This window comes from Astatotilapia calliptera, chromosome 14 (genome assembly GCF_900246225.1).
Source record: "Astatotilapia calliptera chromosome 14, fAstCal1.2, whole genome shotgun sequence".
NCBI classification, from domain to species: domain Eukaryota; kingdom Metazoa; phylum Chordata; class Actinopteri; order Cichliformes; family Cichlidae; genus Astatotilapia; species Astatotilapia calliptera.
This window is the reverse complement of record NC_039315.1, coordinates 32,081,613-32,087,943: the sequence shown is the minus strand read 5'-3', so window position 1 is coordinate 32,087,943 and position 6,331 is coordinate 32,081,613.

Sequence of the window (6,331 nt, the reverse complement as noted above, 5' to 3'; positions counted from 1 at the left end):
CACAAGAAAGAATACGGGAGCAAAAACTCTTTATGAACCACAAACATTGCTATTTTAGATGAACGGCGGAGCCTCCAGTGCTCGCTGAGTTCGGACCATTTGCTGTGTTACGAGGATGAAGTTGTACGGCCAGCTCTGCCTGTAAAGACAGAGAACCCCGACCTATCATCACAGACTACCATGTTTACGTATCTGCACCACATGAGCGCCTAGAAGATTCCCAAATTAATCCTTAAATTGTATGGGGGAAGAAAATGGCTTTGTTGATTTTGTTGCATTTATTTGACATCTCAGCATCCCACACATGGAAAGAAATTCCAGAGAGAAGGAAAACAAACTCGAACTAACGAATCCGTGGGTTTTTATTGTGTCAGAAAGTCTAATGTACACCACAGCTGTACGGCAGAGAAAGTTAATTCAAACATTCCTCCCGCCTCCCTCCCCCTCTGCCTTCTCTCCCTCCTTTCTGTCTCATTGATGTCTCAGACGGTGAGGCCTTTTGTCGTTTTAAAGAGAAACTTTAAAGAGGTCAAAGGGTGACTTTAAGGAAAGTGACAGATGAGAGCGCAGTAGAAGAGGGTGGCAGAGAAGTGGCTTTAAAAAAAGGCGTGCGGAACGGGAGGGGGGACGACAAGCTAGATCGATCACAGTGTTAAAAAAAAACCTCTAAAGATCTTCTCCTGGCAAGAAAAATCCAGCGGGTCACAAGTCACGACCAGGAGACACTTGAGAAAGCAAGAAAGCAAAAGAGTTTAGACTAAAGACAGCCACTCTCCCAGCTGACCAGAAGTGCAATATCACATAACTTAGAGTCAACCTCAGCATTAAAACAATAAGAAAATCAAATGTGCCTCTTGAAGTCATTCTCTGGATCGAGTTTGGGACTCTGCAAAGGAGCAACACATGTGCCTTTGAAGGCTTTCGGGTCCAAAACAAATAGGAAACACTGCTAATATAGCTAAAAGAGCACTCTGAGGGGACCACATTTGTTAGGGCTTCAGGGCCTTGAAAGGACTGAGTGAAGGGAAAGCCAGTATATAGAGCAAACGAAGGAATGACAAAGCCAAAATTGTATTTTTTTATTACTTTGTGTTGTTTGAAACGTTTTTTTTTTAAACTTCCGTCTTACAAAAGCAGGAAATGCTGATTAGTTTTCCGATGCATTCCAGACATATTTATTGTCACGAGCGTCCTGTGTGTCAGCAACGTCATTAAAAAAAAAGCAAAAGAACTAAAATCCTTTATCCGTGAAATTGTGAATAGCAGAGTGTCGTCACGAGCACTCCTGCTTTGTCCTTCTGTCTATATTAGAATGAAGCAGTCCTTTCATTCATTTGATATATTTTTTTTGTATTATTTGACAAAGCGATATGACATAATGTCATGTGTACGAGCGCATTATCACTCCTATTTATAATGAAATAAAACTTCCAAAAATAGCTGCTTGTTTTCGTCTCTTTTTTGTTGTTCTGCTAAATGGGAGTCTTTGTGTTTATTTTTTGCCACAGCTATAAAATAAAAAGAGAGTGACTGTAATTCACTGGCGGAAGAATACTAGCGCACTCGGAGACAAATGTGTACTTTTCAAGGGGGCTCATGTGAACCCTCCAACCAAAATAGGCCCGGCCAAATGGGGATCACCAGACATTGGATTTGACACTGAACACAACAGGCTTTCTCACGGATGGCTGTAAATGCTCAGACATCTGCATTGGTGTGTATTAATACCCCCCCGCTGGCCCCCCGCTACTGTAACAAACTCACTTTTGTTTAACAACCTCTCCGATGAAGAGAACAAGCCTCAAAGCGTTTCTGGACAAACAGCACGCCGGCCCAGCCGCTCCGAAAACCTCTGCAACCCATCCGGCCTGCTTACATACACAGGGCCCCCTCTGTGTATGTGTGCGTGTGTATATGTGTGTGTTTGTGGACCACATGCATTCATACATTATGTTCATGTTCACTTATAGTGTTGTTTCTGTGTGTGCGTGTGTTTTCATGCAGCCTGAGGGTATTAACCCTAATTATAACATTCTTCTGATTAATCGTGTCTGCTCGCGGGCCTCGGAGGGGCGGCGCTGTGTGCAGCTCATGCAGCAGGACCACACACTCTATAAATAAAGTCTGAGTCAATAACAACGTTAAGGATCACTCATAGTCTTGTCAGCTCTGTTTGCCAACACACTGAGACCCACACAGAAACACAACCATGCACACATATTCTGGAAAAGGGTCTAATCACCTGCGGCGCGCACCAACACTACTGCGGGTACACACAGATGCGCGTGCATGCGTGTAGCCACATTTGGACTCTCTCTCACACGCACACACTGTTTGCTTTCTTAATCAGTGCGTACCATTAAAGATGAAGACAAATCACACCTGCACAGTTCCTAAACTAAGACATTACTTTTATTAATGAACTGCTGCCCCCTGCTCTGAAAAGGCTATTATTTCTTTAATACACCCCAGAGTGTAGTTACATGGAACTATTTTAATGACATTTCATACTGCCAGATAATGATAAATTTTTGGACGGGTCTTTTTTGCTCGACACAAGCTGCCGTATTCAAAGAAATCCAAATGAAATAACCTGATTTTTCCCCTCAAATTATTATTTTTTTCCGTCTTCTTTTTAATGCTCCTTTCTTTTCCACAGCGTGAAACTGGTTAGTGCTGCAAGTGTATTTATCGTACCACAGACACATTTTATGATGATCTTATTGTTCTCACTGACTCCTGGCCTGGATTGTTTTCTCTTGGTTGCAGCACAGTTATCTATAGTGCTAAAATCTTTCCTGGTGCCGTCCTTCAGATAAAACTTTTTACTAAACCCAATCACACACACTCTCTTTCGTTGTTACTCTCAAAGAGACCCACAAACTGAGGCAAACACTTGCAGCGTTGTATCACCATGTGATCCAGTAACTCAGATCTGAGACAACCCCCCCGGGTTAAAGAATTTGTTTTTTACCTCAGTGTTGTGATCTAACATGACCTCCAGATCATGCCAGCAGCTGCTTCTGTCATTCTCACTATGTTAAGCGTGTGTGTGTGTGTGTGTGTGTGTGTGTTGGTGTGTGGACACTTTCTGATTGTCTCTACCATGTGTTTCGTGGTTCTTGAGTAACTTTTAAAGGATCATATAGTCAAAGAGAAAGCTGTTGGCACACTAGCTCAGTGGTTAGCACAGAGGGGTTTTGGTTTGAATGTGATCACCAGCTGGCTGGTGTTAGCATGGCCTCCTTCTGTCTGTGTGGGTTTAGACCAGATGTACTGAGGCCAGTTTCACACAGAAAGACTTTGACTATGGCTTAGGTAAAAGAAACAGTCAAACCTTCGATAGATGTATAAATTAATCAGTGGCACAAGTGGCACCACTAGAAAAAAATCTGTCAATTCAAGTATAATGATAACACTCTCGCAGCTTATCTGTTCTCTGACTCCTCTTAGACACGTTAATCTGTTGATCAATCTGAACGAAACTTCCTATGTAAACTGTCTATGGTACCAGGATCATATATACAACATCTATATAACTTCTGGGAATTATATTTACAACACTCAAATCCTTACAAGTATATTTTATATGTATCTGATCTCAGAATGAATGGCATGTTATATAACGTGTACGACATTGCCTGTATTATGTGTATGTTGCTGTTTGTAAATAACATTTTTAGTGCAGTTTATCACTGTGCATATCTGTAAATAAATGTTCAGAACACAATTGAGCTTGAAAACAACAAGAGCAATACATATATGTTTTATTAAAAGTGCGAGACCCAATGGCCTTGAAAAAATACTAAGAATTGCTAGTAATAATAATAATAAAAAATGAAATTACTAGTAATATTTGTGGGGAAGAGGAAGCACCAGTTAACAATGCAGTTCATTAGTGCTGGGAACAAGTCCTGATATCTGCCACAGACAGTAACCTTCTCTGTCTCCCTCTGATATTTGTCAAAAACAGGCATTGTAGACTTTGTACACATTTGTACACATATCTAGACATTGAGAGTTCTTTTAGCTACAACAATCTCGGCCAGTCTTTTACTGTAACGATTTAATGTTTTTGCTTTTTCAAATGGTAACTGAACTAATCACACTGGCACTTGTATTTTGTCTGAAACATCATTGAAACTCTTGCTTAGCAAACACATGAGCAGCTGTCAGTAATGTTAGACCTTCAGCTTCCTTTGTAAGTGATTGTGACAAGGCAAATAAACACATTTTGACATTGATTAACAGTTTCTTGGTGGTGCTTTTATTTGTGAATTGTTTGATATTTTCCTTTATGGATTACGTTGTCAATTGCTAGCTGATCATGCAGCTATAGCTGATTTAGACTTCTAGAGTGAAAGTCTATGATGTAACCTATGCAAGTGGACAGCATTTATAGTTGTGCTGGTGCATTACCTTTAAGTTAAACGTGTGGTCGTGTGCCGGTTTGCACGTCAGGTTATTTAAACTGGCTCTGGTAATGTGGTAAAGGTGTCTGTTCAAATCCATTTAGAAATTTATCAGTCATACTACAGTAAAACCAGGATGACATTGTTCGTTTAACAGGTAAAATCTGTGATTGTTCAGTGAATGCAATGAATTTTCTTTTTTTTTTTTGCATTTGGTGACACATTCTCAGTCATTGGTGATTTCCCAGAGGTTGAGGGTGTTGCATGCTCAACACCCTAAGGATGGCCAATGCTAAGCGATTGCACAGGTCACCTGGTGGGAGCCAAACGGTTTCCAAACAATTGTTTCCAAATAATCGTTGTCTAATTCATAAGTGCAGACTGATTGGCAACATGTTGCAATCAGTCGGAGTCAGTCTGCACTGAGAAGCACAACTTGTCTGTGTGTCTCTTTACAAAAGGCGACCCAACTCATCTGATTGTATTGCTTTTTTTAAAGTAACTATGCAATTATTTGTGGGGAACTTTCTGAATTTCTGTTTCACATCTATGAGGTTCTGGCCATTTAATCTTGCAAAGGCAACTTTATTGCTCAAAGTAGAAATTATTTATTTATTTATTTGGCATTTTTGCATTTTTTTGATAGTGACAGGAAAGGAGTGAGAGACAGAGGGGGAAAACATGTGGCTGGGTCGCACTCGAACCCGGGCCACTGAAAATCAATACTGGATACCTGTAATTGAATACAGTCATGATTCTGTTGTGGAAATCACTGCATGGGCTCAGGAACACTTAGATAAATCACTATCTGTGAACAAAGTTTACTATTTTTATCCACAAATGCTGTATTGTGCAAAAATGAAGCCAACATGATCCAGAAACACCATTTTTTGAGGCCATTTTGAATGAGTCATTGAGCTTATTTAAAATTTTTATTGAGCCATTGAGCTCATTTAAATGGACTAGGGCAAATTGGAAAAATTATTGGACAACATGGACACCACATCCTCTGGACTAAAGAGGATAGGGAGTATCCGGCTTGTTATCTGCACTCAGTTCAAAGGCCTGCATCTCCGATTGCATGGAAATGTGCCATCCAGGATGACTTTTTCAAGGTAGGCCTTGCATATTTCAGCAAGACAGGAGTAAACTGCATGCTGCATCTATTATAACAGCATGTGTGAGCATAGTGTAGTTGCTGAATTGGCCTGCTTGCAGTTAAGAATTAAAAAGAGGACCCCGGAATATTGAGCAGCTACTATGCTATACCTGAAAACAGTGGAACAACATTCCTCTTCCAACAGTCAACTCACTTCCCAGACATTTATGGACTGTTGTTAAAATATAAGGAAATGCTACATAGTGGTAAACATGATTCTGTCCCAACTTTTTTTTATAGACATGTCACTGCTGTTCAGTGTTCAGTTGTTTTTCCCTTCTCTTCTATGTTGTTTTGTGAATAAAATATGTTTTAGGAGATTTGCAAATCATTGCTTTCTGTTTTTATTACATTCTACACCAGCGGGTCCCAACCTTTTTTTGGAAATTCAATATGATAAATTTCATCAGTAAAGAGTTGCTGTATTCTTGGCATTTGCACTAAAAGGGCTTCAATCTATTTGTGCTATAAACCATAGATGTTTGTAGCATTTGTTCAATATAAATATTGTATTTGAAGGGAAGCACTCAGAATCCAGACTACAGTTAGCCAAAATATGAATTACACCACAGATTAGGTTAGCTGCAGTGGACTAACAGAAATTACAAACTGACATTAAATCTACATGAAAGGTTGTAAATTGTTAGAAATTCCAGAAGTCAGGAAAAATCAGGTATCTTAAATCCTCTAATTAGATCATTCTTAACTTCGATTCAAATTTTGTTCATATGTAAACTCGTTAAAACCTGTTATCAACCCT